The following is a 15,380-nucleotide window of genomic DNA, read 5'->3' on the forward strand; positions in this document are numbered from 1 at the left end:
CCATCCATCTGCAATGCCTTCAAAGTTCTTTTTATATTTTGTTCAATTTGTAATTGTTATCTGCAGGAATATTAGTACATTCCACTACTGGACTCAGAAATCTCGGAATCTCTTTTGAGAACCATAGGTCAGAGTCTGCTTTTAACATGTAAGGATTCAGGGGCGCCTGGGTGGCGCAGTCGGTTAAGCGTCCGACTTCAGCCAGGTCACGATCTCGCGGTCCATGAGTTCGAGCCCCGCGTCAGGCTCTGGGCTGATGGCTCAGAGCCTGGAGCCTGTTTCCGATTCTGTGTCTCCCTCTCTCTCTGCCCCTCCCCCGTTCATGCTCTGTCTCTCTCTGTCCCAAAAATAAATAAAAACGTTGAAAAAAAATTTAAAAAAAAATGTAAGGATTCAATCAGCAATTCTCAGCAATTCTGGAAAATTTTCAAACTACTCCTTTTACATGTCTTTTATTTTCTATTATCTCTAGTGTCTCCTTTTGTAATTCTTACTTAGACATTTTTATCCTTTCTTATTCTATCCTATTTTCTCTCTTGATGTCTTGTATTCTAATTTCCCTGTCTCTTTGTGCTACATTCTGGATAATTTCCTCATTTACTTTCCAGAGTACTGGTTCTCATTTCAACAACAGCTTCATTTTGTCCAATGATATTTGTTCCTTCTTTGATTGCGTATTTTAATTGTGATCTCCCCCCCACTAATTCTGCCTATTTTTACTCATATTGTCATTTTATATCCTTCATTATTTGACACATACTTACATTATTTTTACATTATCCTGTCATTTCAAGTCTTCAATACTAACCCTTCTGTCTCCTTATCCTACCTGAAAAATTGTGCAGTGTACCATTTGTGATTGTGAGGGCATCTTTGACGGAGGTGGATGTCTTTTTTCTCAGTGAAACTGTGTGCTTTGAGTTTGCTCTCCACTTTGTTCCCAGGGTTTCAAGGGCCAAGTGACCTGCTTTCACACTGATTTCTCATCTCGGGGATATAAGCACCATGTAGGTAACATCCATTTTGCTCCATGTCAGTATGTGGTGTTAGCCTGAGATGTTTGATTTCCAACGGAAGACTTTATCGTCTCCTTCCACGGGCAGAGATGTACATTCTCATTGCCACATAGACAGGCCGGTGAATGGACTTACCCTAGCTCACCCTTTGAAGAAGGGTCAAAGCTAGACCAGTCTCCACCTGATGTAAGGACCTCAGTTCTAAATCTCAGTCTAACTCAAGCTCAATGCAGCCCCTTCTGTTCCTGTATGTGAATGAAAATATCAGTCCCTAGTCTCTACGGTCTAGCTCTGTTCTGACAGTTCCTGAGGTTCCTAGGTCATTCATTCATACGCTTATCTCTCTAGCTTGAGTTGTTTCTTTATTTCTGGAACCTGGGGATTTTCCTTTCTTTCCTTAGGGTTCACCTATAGGATGACTCAAATATTTCTGTTGTAGTGAAAAGAGAGTTCCTAATCCCCATTAAAGTTTCTATTAGATTTTTTTTTTATTCTTGAAGACATGTGTTTTATTTGTATGTTAATCCTCTGTAGTACTTAGCATAGTGCTATACAACTCCATCAATGCTTAATAGGAGTAGACAGAATGAATTTAAAAATGAATGAAAGGAAGCGACTTTAAATAATAAAAGTCAAAAGAGAGAAGGCCTTAATACTTCATTTATTTATTTGTTTATTTAGTAAGTAGGCTCCACACCCAGCACACAGCCCAATGTGGGACTTGAACTCATGACCCCGAGATGAAGATCTAAGCTGAGATCAAGAGTCGGATGCTTAACCGACTGAGCCCCCCAGGCACCTGGAGACTTTAATCTTTTAAATAGATGAATTGTCTCACCCCATCCCAAGTGGCTAGAGGAGTTAGGTAGGGGCCAGGAGATGATGGAAGGCATTACCTTCCTCGCTGTTGTATCAACAAGTATAATGTACTGCTTGATTTCAGAAAGAAAAAAGCACCATGCTGGTTGCTGTCCACAGAAATTCTGCCAACATCCCGGTGGTTGCTGGTTTATAATTTTATGGGTTTACAGAGGATCAAACACTGTATTATTATGTTTGGCTACTAACTCAGGTCAGCAGTTGAAAAGGAGAAGAAAGGGGAGCTGAGTGGGTTGGAGGGAAGGAGGGAGCATGCGTAAGCTGGTGTATGTAACACAATAGACTTAACTTACTGAGTGTGAAGCAGTCTTAACTGAATCTCAGTGAATTTCCTTTCCACAGAAGATAATTAGTATATATTCAGAGCTCTGTTTTATAAGAATTGAAGATTTGGCAATTATGTACTGCTTTAATTTTGACTGTAGGATAAATTAATGAGTCATTTGCTCCATGTGTATGCTTTTCCAGAGATTTGAAATGGAAGATTTTTATATCAACGAAGACAAAAACAGATGATCAGACTTACCCCAAATCCCAAATCTCTCTCCCTTCAAAAGATATGTATTTACCAAAATGTAATTCGTAGGAATATCAATATTAAATCTTACAGGTATAATTTTAGGCATTTAAAATAACATCCAATAATTATGGAGCGATTACAATACCTAAACTATTTTAAGACCTCAGACAATGTGTATATTTTCCCAGGAAAGGAACTTCAGATTATTAACGTAAGAAATTCTGCACCTTGACCGTAATGTCATCTAGTGGGGCCAAGAGGAAATTAGGTTTGACTTCTTTGCCACAGCTTCTTTGCCTTGGATCCACAAGGGGCTAGAAGAAGGGGGGATAAAATAGTTAGGGTTGCAATTTTGTTTAATGTGAAACACACTAATTTTTCCTATATCTGCGACCTGTCTCTCCTGTTCCTTTCTCACAGTAACTGTTCAGTGGTGTTCGCTTTACCATTAGCTGGCTCCAAAGGAAATGGGAGAGGATTGTGCACGGACGTTACGAAAGCACCAGACACAATACAGCTGTGTTTATTATTATTAAGATAAAAGTGCATAGAAATCAAGAACTTTTCTTGGTCCATTTATCCATTATATTCTATATTCCATTATTCTCTCATCCAACAGGTATTTAGGGCACAGTTATTTTGTGTTTCGAGGCAGTAAGAATGCAGCAGTGAAGAAGTGAAAGCAACACCCTTCCAGGGAGCATACATTCCGGCAGGGAGGTCTCATAAAGAAGAAAGCAAATATGTAAGCGCCATGGATAAAATGGAGGAGAGAAATAGAGGGGCTGGCTTGTGCTGAAAAAGCTATGTAGGGCAAGGGAGTCAGAGATGGCCTTTCTGAAGACAACAGTCATCAGATAGGTGAAGGATAAAAAAGGAACCTACTTTGTGAAGATTGAGAAGAAGCACTGATAGCAAGTAGGCCCTCCTCTAACATGTTTTGGGCTCCAGGATGATAGTACAAGTGGCATTCCATATGCTCTCTATCTAGATACTTACAAGTCATAAATTGAGCTAACAAACTGGCAATCTAATATTTTCTATCCTTCTGCCTTGACCAATAAACTTGCCCAACAACCTGGAGGGCCCTGCTTTGAATTTAGAATTCCTGGCCGCCTTGGCGTTCTTCACAGGCATGTGGGCCACATGGGACCACTTCCTGGGCCCTCCACTGCATGAGCTCATCCAGGGGCCCAACTCCCCTTGTCTTCACACCCCTGGCGGCCTCCCCCAATGTGGACCCCAGTCCCCACATCCAAGCTCTGCCCAGGCTACCCCTTGGTACCCTCTAGGGCCTAGAGAGTGCACATCAGTATTTTCAACCAATCTGACTTTACTAAAACTTTTCCAACCCTTTGTTGGGAAAGAGTCCAATAATCCCGAATGTGAAGCTCTCAAGTTGTGGCTAAGATTGAAATATTTCCAAAACTTCAAAAAGGCCAGTAAACCTAGAATGGAGTAATAAGCAAAAGGCCATTCATAGTAGATGAAGTAGAAACACAGGAGCCAGGGGACTTTCGGCCATGCTGGGTAGTTAATTTTTCCCCAACGTAGTAGAAAGTTGTTAATTTGACCATAATGCTTCACCTATATCTTACGCTGGCATTTTTATCTGCTACAAAACATGTTCCAAAAATACCCATGTAGCTTACGGATTTCAAGGAACAGTTTCCTGTCAGGTATCTGGTAGTATTCTCCCCTCTCCCCACTCCATAAAAATAATAATGATAAAAATCAAAATCAAAATACTCCTACCAAACACCACCTACACGGAGAAAGTAAAGCCAGTTCCATTTCATGGGAAGGAAACCTGGAGCTCACTTTTCTGTAGGAGGGAGAATACGAGACAATTAGGGGCAAGGAGATTGATGAGGATCCTGCATCTTCCAAATGTTGGCCGTGTGATTTTGGATGAGTTAACCTCTCTACCTTTGGTTTCATCTAATAAATCACTTAATAAATAGTGATAATAATAGTATTTACCACATAATATTATTGCAGGAATTTAAATGAGGTCACCCATATAACATTTAATGCACTTAACAGAATGCCCAACACATAATATATGGTCAGTAAATGTTTGTTGTAATTAGTACGGCTACTACTAGTATAAGAACAACAACAACGACAACTATGTCCACTGTTACTATTACTTAGGCCTACAGTATAAGCAGTTGAGAGAACTTAAAATTTGGCTTTTCTGATTTAAAGACTATGGTCATTTCAGGAAAAAAAAAAAAAAGAGGCAAATAAGGGGCACCTGGGTGGCTCAGGCAGTTGAGCGTCCGACTTCGGCTCAGGTCATGATCTCACAGTTCACGGGTTTGAGCCCCGCGTGGGACTCTGTATTGAGAGCTGACAGCCTGGAGCCCGCTTCAGATTCTGTGTCTCCTTCTCTCTCTGCCCCTCCCCCACTTGCTTGCGCACTCTCTCTCTCTCTCTCTCTCTCTCAAAAATAAAATATTTAAAGAAAGGCAAACAGAACTTCAACAGCATCGTTATTTGTAGACAACCTCCCTCATCCACCTTCATAATACGAAAGGAGGTAAAGTGAGGGCATTGACATGTCATAATTTTGTAAAGTCGAAGCTATTTCCTTTCCATACAGTCGCGCTCACTGTGAAGCTGGCTTGGAATCCCAGCTGCAGGGAGCTCTCGAATGTTCACACAAACGGAGTGACACAGTTTTGAAAATATGAAAGAATGAGCTACAAAAACTGATCATAATTCGGTTTTTGGCTTTTGGCTTTAGGGGTGGAGGGTCAAAGTCTCTCTCTGTTTCTGTCTCTCTCAACCGCTCTCCTTGTCTCTTTTTTCTCTCACTGTCTCTGTCTCTGTCTGTCTCTCCCCGAGACACACGCACATTAGACACGCATACATGGTTTTCTCTATATTGTCTTCTTCTCGCTTAGACCCACTTCGGTGCCCTACAACTACTGCAGACAGTGTAGTCATTATCAATAGTTAACTACCTGTGAGTGAGTCAGACTCGCAATTTCGACACAGGCTTCAGTATCTTGACCTATGAAACATTGTGTGCCATTCATGACAAGTTCAGTGGGCTAGGAAACCATAATAAGGTGGTTTTCAGAATAAAATGTTTTGTTCTCAAACATTGTACCTGGACGTTGCACTGCCTCTAGGCAAACTTAGAGCCATGGCGTGTGGTGGGCACCTTGAGCTCAGGTTGACTGGGGTCACATCCTTGCTTTCCAGAAGGAGTTTCTCCAGGTTTCAATCTCTCCGAACATCAGTTTCCTTTTCTGTGAGGAAGGCTACCATCAATCACTGCTTTGGTGTCTGTTCGTATTTATGATTATCATAATTATGTGAAATTAGGGCTGAGAGACTCTGGGAGGCCCAGGCTAATGCATATATACTACTCAAGAGGCAAATCTTTGACAAAGATCTTTAAGAGCAAGTTGTTAATATAGGTTCCTCAGAAAGAAAAGCCCGAGGCCAGGGCTGTGTGTGGGTCGATTATTTTGAGAAGAAATCTCCAGCAGGAGGGTTGGAGGACTGGAGGAAATACCTCAAGAATGGCAGGGGACACAGTTAATGGGAGCTATCACGCTGGTCTCCACTGAGCTGATAGTTTGATTGCCTGTCCCTGCGGGGCTCCTCTGAAGAACTGGGTTTAATGGGATTTCGAATTATCCATCGGAAAGAAGGAAGATGAGGACTTTTATTGACTCGTTTCCATCCTCCTGAATTCAAGCGTTGACCCACGGGACAGTAATTCCTCAGAGCCGCCAGGATGCACACGGAGGAGCACCCGGAAGGTTCTTGTAATTATTGCACCGTGTGGGTGTCAGAGAGGCCCCGGGGCAGAAAGGGAGAGATGCTCATGGGAGCTGCAGCAAGAGGCTGTCAGATCACACGGTTGGCAGCTAGCAGCTGTTGCTGTGGCACAGTCTTAGCAAAAGATGGGTCAGGAGGACGTGAGGTCCAGCCCAAGGGGACCTCACAAGCACGTCTACGTGCATGTTCCCTCGTGATGGGTTAGTAAGAGCAGTGGGTGAGTAGCTCTCCTTTAGTAGAATTCAAAACAATATAAGAATGTTATAAATTCAGATCATTGTTAGTCGTCTTGGGGAAGAAGAAATGGAAGGAAAAATTCTTTTCCCTCTTCTATCTAATGCAGACTTTTTAAAGCTTGGCCCTCCTCCCATTTGGGTGAGATGTGAGTTCTTTGTTGGAGGAAGGGCTGCTCTGTGCACTGAAGGATGTTTAGCAGTATCTCTAGCCTCGATCCACTGGATCCCATCCCCTGGTCATCCCCAAGTTGAGACAATAGGAAATGTCTTCAGACATTTCCAGAAACCTCCAGGGGATAGGCAGTTGCCCCCAGTTGAGAACCACTGATCTAACAGAGTTGAGATGTATTTTCTGCTCCCCCTTTCTCTCTACCCCCACACCGCCCAGTCACTGGCCCCCATGAGTTTCTACGACCCGGGCACACAAGCATCCCATACCTATGACTTCCACCCCTATCCTAGTGACCTGTACCGACCAAGATTTTTCTCTGCAGCTCTGTTTACTAGAAGTTGCTATTAAAAGCAACTTGATAGGGCCAATGCAACTGGATGTAATTAAGAGCAGTGAAATAAAAGAATCTTCTGAAAAAAAGTATAAAGGGAGTACTCAAATAGTTTGCTGCAATGAGATATGGTTAAAAATATTTTTATGTGTTTTTCTCCATGTTAAAATGCCCCTCATTTAATAAAGAACGGTTTAAAGAGTACTCCAGAATGTTTCCTTTGGTAAGCATACGCCACACCAACAAATTAGTGAACATAATATAAGTCTGTCCAGGAACAATTCTTTCTCTGTCAAAAGTTACATCTTTTTTTTTTAATTAACTTTTATTTTTAGAATAATCTTAGATTTACAGGAAAATTATGACTGTAGTATGGATGATTCTTGGATACCACACGCCCAGTCATCCCTATTATTAACATTGGTCACAGTTATTACATTTGTCGCAATTAATGAAACAAAACGACACTTTTTTATTAACTAAAGTTTATACTTCATTTAGATGTTTTTTTTTTTCCTTTCTCCTAATGTCCTTACTGTTCCAGGAGCCCATCAAGACACCATATTACATTCAGTCATGTCTCCTCAGGCAACTCTTGACAGGGGTGGTTGGTAACCTTCTTTCTAATCCAGGCCTTCTAAATCGAGGAGCATGGGGTGACCCTTCAGGGCAGCGCATTAAGGTGGCTATGGGTGAGAAATGTTTCGTTCTAGTTGTAGGCAAATAATGATAGCAATAATAACCAATCATTGCATTTTTTACCATGCATCCCGGCAAGTGCTTTTCATGCATTAATTCATTGAACCTTCTTGAGAACCCTAGAGAGTAGGGACTGGTTACCCCATTTTACAGAAGAATACATTGGGACACAACGCACAGAAGTAACGTTTTCATTGTCCCGTAACTAGTAAGTGGGACTTACTAGTAACCAACCCCTGGAAACTAAGTCTCTTAGTTAGGTCTGATGCTAGTGGGTTTTTTTTTCGTCTTGTCATTTGTTTCTCTGTCTTTCTTTCTTTCTTTCTTTCTTTCTTTCTTTCTTTCTTTCTTTCTTTCTTTCCTGCTTTCTTTCTTTCTGTGTTTATTTATTTTTGAGAAAAAGAGAAACAGAGTATGAGTGGGGAAGGGGCAGAGAGAGAGAGAGAGAGAGAGAGAGAGAGAGAGAGAGAGGGAGACACAGAATCCAAAGCAGGCTGCAGGCTCCAAGCTGTCAGCACAGAGCCAAACATGGGGCTCGAACCCACGAACTGTGAGATCATGACCTGAGCCGAAGTCGGATGCTTCATCGGCTGAGCCAACCCAGGTGCCCCACTTCTTGTCATTTGTAACATGTCCCTACCATCACCTTCCTTGATGAAGCCTGTGGCTCTCCGTTCCGCCATAGCTTGTAAGCTACTTGGAAACAGAGATCCTTTTTATTCATGTCTCTATCCACAAAGCACTCAGTTTGATGCCTTATGCATTTAAAAGCATTTGCTAAAGGATTATCGAATTGAGTTTTTTAATTAAAAAAAATAACCTAAGTTATTCTGGCCTCCAAGCTTGAACCCAGCAGCTCTGAAAATGAGCAAGAAGAATGCTTCTGGCAGAATAAGAGCTAAAAATACCTTCTCATTAAAGTAACGCTCAGAAATACCAGTGAGCTCTGGGAAGAGAAATTTCTTCAGGTCCTCTGGCTATATACAGCCCAGGGCTGAGGTCTAATTGTAGGAAACAGTGCCCTGTCCAGGGCGCTGCCCTTGCCCGTGCTGGAAAACGTCAAGGTGTGGTGGAATGCCTTCTGCTCTGGAATTCGGGAGACCGAGGGTCCAGTGCGGATCCTGCCAGACACTAACTCGGTGACCTCCAGAAATCTTAATCTCTCTGGAGCTCCAAACGCCTCACCTGTAAAATGCTGGTGAAGGATCTTGGGCAAACTCTCAGCGTTCCTCCAGCTGTAACATGCTATGACTTTAGGTGCAATTATGTGAGTCCTGGAAGCAGTGTTCATCCACGCAGCCTTTTTGGAAAAGGGGGAAGGAAAAAGGAAAAGAAAAACACTTCCATAAAAGTATTTATAGCACCGCCAGTGACTATGAATCACGGCATAATTAATTCTCTTTTATAAAGTTGCCTTGTTCCCTAACTTAGTGCAGTAATTCCCAAGCCCTGTTCAACAGCAGCTCCATTGACAGATATGGCATTTTCCTCGTCACTTTGCACTGAATAAGTTCAAAGCATCCAGACTAATCTCTGAGTTTCTGCCAGTTCTAAGTTTCTGTAACGGCATGATGCTAATCACATGTGACTGACTGACAGACCCAGTTGCCGAAGGATGTTAAGATGAATGTGATCTTTTTTGACTTTCATAAAGCTTCGGATTAATTTCCTCACATCAGTTTTGTCTGTCAAGTTTTAATATTAAGTGCTTTACAATTTAATTATCATTGGCCTAGAAAAATTAGCCATAGGCTGGTTTGAAGTAGCTGGGTGCTGATCCTTGTAGTTACTGTAGATAACAAAATTCCCTCTTGTGCAAATGTATTCAGCCCCCCATTTCTTCGATATGATTCTTTCTGGCACCGCTTTCTGATAACTTGGCTTCTTACTAACACCTTCCAGAACAATATTTCCTCATAAGACACGTCTCTCGAGTCTCACATTCCACTCTAGGATTCTTAAAATGGAGTTTAGGAAGCTGCTTGCAGGTATTCATGCCAGAGGGCTTGGTATACCTGTTGATCTGTTGATCTTTAATATTTTGCAGATTCTGTTTTTATTTACTACACATCCACTTCCAACTTGGAGTTGAGAAACCACTGTTTCAGTCTCTTCCCCCTGAATTAGGGAATTGAGGGATTAGTACGAAGCTCACAGTAGCTGGTATCATGTTGACAAATTCTACTGAAGGACCAAAGGAGAAAAATGGTATGTCTGTGCAATATAAATGCATGTGTAGTCACTCTTCCAGTTGGGTCTTATGTCATATTTGACTTTTGATGGGACCCATGTGGATAAAAGGTAGCTCACCCATGGGTTAGATTTCCTCTTTGACCTCGAGCAAGGAGGTAACCTATGTGGTATTGATTCCCTCACATGTAGAATAAAGTACTTGGACTGGCTGACTTCTGAGGTTTTTAAAAAAACTGTGCAATGAAAAGATCCAGGGAACAATCTGGATCAATCCATTTTATCACTGCCCAAGCTGGTTCATATCTAAAACCATGGATAATTATGGGTCATTTTGAAGTGTGTTTTGTTTTGTTTTGTTTTGCCATAATTTTGAAGGATAAGTCTTTGGTGTATCCTGTCAGGGTAACACTGTCACTGTATAAAAGATGTGGCCACCAGGGTGGTGAATTTATCTGATAGAAATGGCACCATACTTTCATCACTAGAGGTAGTCGTAGAAATTTACATGCCGCACTAAAAGCCTAAACATTTGGGAATCACTCAGAATATGATCAGTCTGCCGTAAATGCTCCCAAAAAGGATAGTAGCAAGCCAGACAGGAAGTGTAATTTTTGGCAGAAATAACCACTTTTCTGAAAGCCGGGTCCTCAATATCCACTTGACCCCAAATTGAACAGATTTAAAAATACCCAGGGATTTCCAGCTCTGTTGTTTCATTGCCTTTAGCCAATACTTAGCCCTCAACACGGCCTTTTAGAGTTGTGTCTTTCAATCATAGTTTCAATTTGTAAGCAGATAGAGATACAGCTACAGAAAATGACTGAGGCACTTTTTCTTGTTTGTTGTCATTGCTGTTGTTGTTTTGTTGTTCTGTTTTGCTTTTCAGGTTTTTTTGTTTGTTGTTGTTGTTGTTGTTGTTGTTTTAAGTAGGTTTCACAGCCAGTGTGGAGCCCAACACGGAGCTTGAACTCACGATCCTGAGAGCAAGACCTGAACTGAGATCGAATCAGATGCTTAATCAATGAGCCACCCAGGCACCCCCTCTTTCTTGTTTAATGATACTCTATTATGTGAGAGAAAGTATCTTTTTTTGCTTTTTACTTTACATCTAATAAAGTAAATCTTACACATTTATGAAGAAACTTCGAGGGGCACCTGGGTGGCTCAGTCGGTTAAGCATCCGACTTCAGCTCGGGTCACGATCTCTCGGTTTGTGAGTTCGAGCCCCGCTCTGTGCTGACAGCTCGGAGCCTGGAGCCCGCTTCGGATTCTGTGTCTCCTCCTCTCTCTGCCCCTCCCATCCTCATGCTCTGTCTCTCTCTGTCTCTTAATAATAAATAAACGTTAAAAAATTAAAAAAAAAAAAAAGGAACTTTGAGACTCCACATAAGACAGCAATTTAAAACTGGCAATCCCCTGAGTTATGTGCAGCCTCACTTGTACCTCAGGTTGGTATGTCCTCATCGGCAGCAGATCTGATTTCATAATGTAGCTCAGAGTATACGATCTTAGAATGTTAGGGGAAGGGGCGAGAGACGCCCAGATATCTACATAGAATTGCAAAGCAGCTGTACTGTCCGGTGAGGCAGCCCAGAGATCCTGCGCCCTGTCACGGTCACTGTATGACCGAAGAGGGCTGCCAGGTCTCAGTACAGCCCAAGCAACTTTCTTTTCAGAGCTAAGTATTTTATTCTTTCCTAGGCTGCTAAACATCAATGGACAGTCATGCTGATTTCTCACCACGTGACTTCTGTCTCATGACATATTTACCTGCTGAGATGAGAAATCTGTCAGGGTGAAGCTACGTGTTCAACATAGCACTTTTTGATTTCTGCTCACTACAGAAATGAACCTCACATAAGACTTGTGGAATAAGAGAAACACTAACTTGAGGTTGGTTTTGCCTAATGGGCTAGCTAATTCCAACTTTTAGTCTTGTGAGGTTGCCCTGATCTAGAGAGGTTTTTATCATTATTTACCTAGGGCGTGTTGTTTGGTTCCAGTTGTCTTTCCTGTAACATAGGCGTTGTCTACCTGGAGTTGGAGAAACTAAGAACAATGGCATAGAAAGGAGAACTAGGGGTATGGTTCCTGGTCTCAAAAGACGAAGCAAAAGCTCTGCGAATTTTGAAACTAAACAAGTCAAACCCAACCACCTCTCCCTTTGCAGGACAGACACACGTGATCGGAGGCAGAATAGGAATTGTTCTTACCTTGTGTGTCACCATTGCTATGAAAATAGAATTTGCTTCCTTTATATCCTGTTGTTCTTTAAAATAAAGTTTTGATACGAGTAGGTCTGTTTCTAACTCTGTTCGTGTCACAACACTTGAAATGGTTCTTGCTTTCAGTGGGTTCCCCTTTATCAGCTCAGGGTCTCATTGTGTGGCATTTTCCATAGGAAAACAATTGCTTGTTTGCAATGTAGCAAAATGGCTTCCTTGCAGACACCCAGGACACAAGGTTATAGAACTTCCCATTTTTTAACCGGCAGATGACTCCCCAGCTGAGTAATGAAATCGTGGTAGGAAGAGAATGGCTAAGGGTTTTGTGGTCCAGACTATCTTGGAGCTATTAAAACTTCTTGGGGCGCCTGGGTGGCTCAGTCGGTTAAGCGTCCGACTTCGGCTCAGGTCATGATCTCACAGTCCGTGAGTTCGAGCCCCGCGTCGGGCTCTGTGCTGACAGCTCGGAGCCTGGAGCCTGTTTCAGATTCTGTGCCTCCTTCTCTCTCTGACCCTCCCCTGTTCATGCTCTGTCTGTCTCTGTCTCAAAAATAAATAAACATTAAAAAAAAAACCTTCTTTATATTAAAGATTCTATGAAGAAAAACCATTGAGTGCTCTGTTCTAGGAGAAAGACTGTGACCTTACATAATACCTATCTTTGAATCCTAGGTTGTCCACTGGTAGGCTGTACCAACGTGGACAATTATATAGCTTTGTAGAGTTTAAATATCTGTCCCAATACTCTCACTCCAGAATTCCTCATTAATTGAAGTTGGCAATAATTATGACGTACGTTTGTATGGTGATGTGCCCAGTGAATTTTTATCCATGACATATATTTGTATAGTGACGTACCCAGACTGGAATTTTTGTCTCAGGTAACCATTGTGTTTGGAATTTATTCAGATTTCTGCCTTTAGTTAGGGATGGTACCTGTTGATCTGAGAGATTCCCTAGAGAGGTGCCTAAGATTCACCCAGGTATCCTTCTACTGTTCTTCATGAGGAAAGCAATTGCATTTTCATGAAACTGGGGTCTGAGCTCTCTGGGGACTTGACCTTTTCATAACCATAGGTGTAATGAAATCCTGAGGGCTGGGTAGAGCTATGTGGAAATGTGTGTGAGAAAAACAAAACATTGCTTTGGCAGCAGAAGGAAGGATTGAGGATTTAGCTTCTCCCTGAAATTCCCATATGGTGAAAGTAGCTAGGTTGGCCCAAGATGGATGGTCTTGATTAATGCTTCATGTCAAGGAAGGCTGAAGTGGCTCTGAATTTGTGCCACATACAACTCAGGCAGTTTCATGAGAAAGGTGTCTATGACTGAGTGTTGCCCCCAGTGAACTGAGTACCAGCTGATCCTGGTTCATGGTCTAATAGAGCTGGTCTTTATGGATTCTACAAAAACTGTGTAAAATTCCATTTCTATGTTAAAAAAAAAAAAACATTCTCTCTTATTAAAGGAGACTACTACTTATAAATCTTACTGTCTGTCAGAGTGTTCTCAGCTCCTGACCATTTGCAATCAGCTTCTAGCTCATTTGGAGTGGGATGAGAATTTGAGAGGTTTCTTAATTCTGGTGTGGGAAATGGAAAGAATTCAACTCTTGGTGGTCAAAAAAAAAAAAAAAAACCCAAAACAAAACAAAACAAAACAAAAAAACTGGGGAATGATTCTTTTCATATCACTGAGAAAAACACTGGCCTGTTCTTTGGCCTTTGGTTTCATAAAGAAGCTTGTTAAGGATCCAAACAACATCAGAGCCTCAATCCCCTTGGCCTCCTGTTTTACTTTATTCTCACTATTTTCAAATGAAAGGAGTTGGTGTTTGAAGGAAGTATCCGTAGATAAAGTGTTCTTTTCTCTCTCTCCGAGTTCACCTCTGGCCCCGTTCACTCTCTTGTGTTATCCAGGAGACATAGTTATGCAAGTTCTAGATTTTCATATATTTATCAACCAGGAGGACCCCACCAGGCAGAGACTGTCCCTTAATTCTTCACTGCTGTACTCCATTTTTTTTTCTCCAGCATGCTGACATCTTGGTGAAATCTTGAGCTACTCCCAGATAAATAAGATGTACAGATGTGGAAGGATAAAAGTCTCTTAGCGTGCGTCGTTCATTTGGGGATGGTATTCACTGTTCCCCATATAACACTTATCAGATATGGATAGCACTCGGCACTTCTCACCACGCCTTTGTGTACATTATCTAAGTTGCTTCTTGGACAACCTTCTGCAGTTGGTGGTATTATGCCCTTCTTATGGATTCATTATTCATTCTCCAAGTAGAGTTGAGTTATGCTATGCTAGGTATTGAGGATACAGTTTTAAAGAAGCCATGTTCTTTGCCTTAACGGAGATGATAGGCCAGTGAAGGATAAAGATAAGTAAATGGGTAATGGTATATAGGGAAATAACTGCTAGAATAGGACTGTATGGGAAGGCATAAGAGAGAGAATGTTTTGAGACTGTGGTAGAGACCCTGTTGAGGTACACCACTTGGCCATTCCTATATCAGTGCCTGCTGGGTCTGTCTTCCACCTGCCAGCACTTTCATCTGTTTAAGGAGGCTTTCTTTGGTCACTCAGGCTATTCATCCCTTGACCAATGGCTGGTAAGCATTAGTATGCAAATATCCCAGGTCCTTTGCTCTTCAGATGGGTAATTCTAGGTACATGCTTCCTACTGCTTTCTATACTTTCCCAGTTGGATCAAGCTCCAGAACCCACAGTGATAACTGTCTTGATAACACCCTGTTAGTGGCCCCTTGCCCTTGCATTTCACTTTGGCACTTTGTTTTTCCTGGGATCACATTCCAAATAAACTACTTGAAGTCTAAGCCATGTCTCAGCTTCCAGAAGAACCTAAATAAGAGGAAATGATCAATAAAGTATCTTTTAAAGGTAAAGAAAAAAAATATATGTTTCTATTTAGAATATAGTTTTCATTCTTTAATCTGTTCATTTATTTCATAAAATTTGAGTACCGTTTGCATACTTGGTGAGAGTTCCTGAATATCTGGGAAGAAGAAAATAGACATAATTTCTGATTTCAAGGGGCCATAGTCTAATGGAAATAGGTCAATAAAAATAAACATATAGGAAGAATCTTTGAGAACACATATAGAGGATATACAGGAAAACATAGCAGTAGGACTCATTTTGAGAAAAATAAACACTTTGTTTTATCAGTGTGGACACTAATGCAAAGAGAAGAGAAAAGGTGACCCAACCCACCTGGCCAGGATCAGGCAGAGCAAGGACAGTGGTGCAGGTCTCTGTATTCTAATCTAGTATTCTTCCTAC

General features: G+C 41.6%; 1 protein-coding gene and 2 long non-coding RNA genes across 5 annotated transcripts in view; 1 reads left to right on the forward strand and 2 right to left on the reverse strand.

Annotated features, from left to right (window-relative positions):
* The window catches only part of KCNJ16 (potassium inwardly rectifying channel subfamily J member 16), a 145,955-nt gene that overhangs the window by 22,240 nt on the left and 108,335 nt on the right, over nucleotides 1-15,380 (forward strand). The gene's annotated exons all lie outside the window — the stretch shown is intronic.
* LOC123381867 lies at nucleotides 1,737-5,765 on the reverse strand. The gene is made up of 3 exons (XR_006589380.1): nucleotides 5,537-5,765; nucleotides 4,171-4,240; nucleotides 1,737-2,729 (listed from the first exon to the last, which is right to left on the reverse strand). It is a non-coding gene; the product is annotated as an uncharacterized LOC123381867 (long non-coding RNA).
* LOC111557731 overlaps nucleotides 7,483-15,380 on the reverse strand; it is a 35,939-nt gene continuing 28,041 nt past the window's right edge. Inside the window, exons 5-6 of the long non-coding RNA XR_006589379.1 lie at nucleotides 8,840-8,954; nucleotides 7,483-7,641 (exon numbers count right to left, since the gene is read on the reverse strand). This is a non-coding gene — a long non-coding RNA (uncharacterized LOC111557731). The remainder of the gene's footprint in view (nucleotides 7,642-8,839; nucleotides 8,955-15,380) is intronic.

The sequence above is a fragment of the Felis catus genome, chromosome E1, assembly GCF_018350175.1.
Source record: "Felis catus isolate Fca126 chromosome E1, F.catus_Fca126_mat1.0, whole genome shotgun sequence".
NCBI lineage: Eukaryota > Metazoa > Chordata > Mammalia > Carnivora > Felidae > Felis > Felis catus.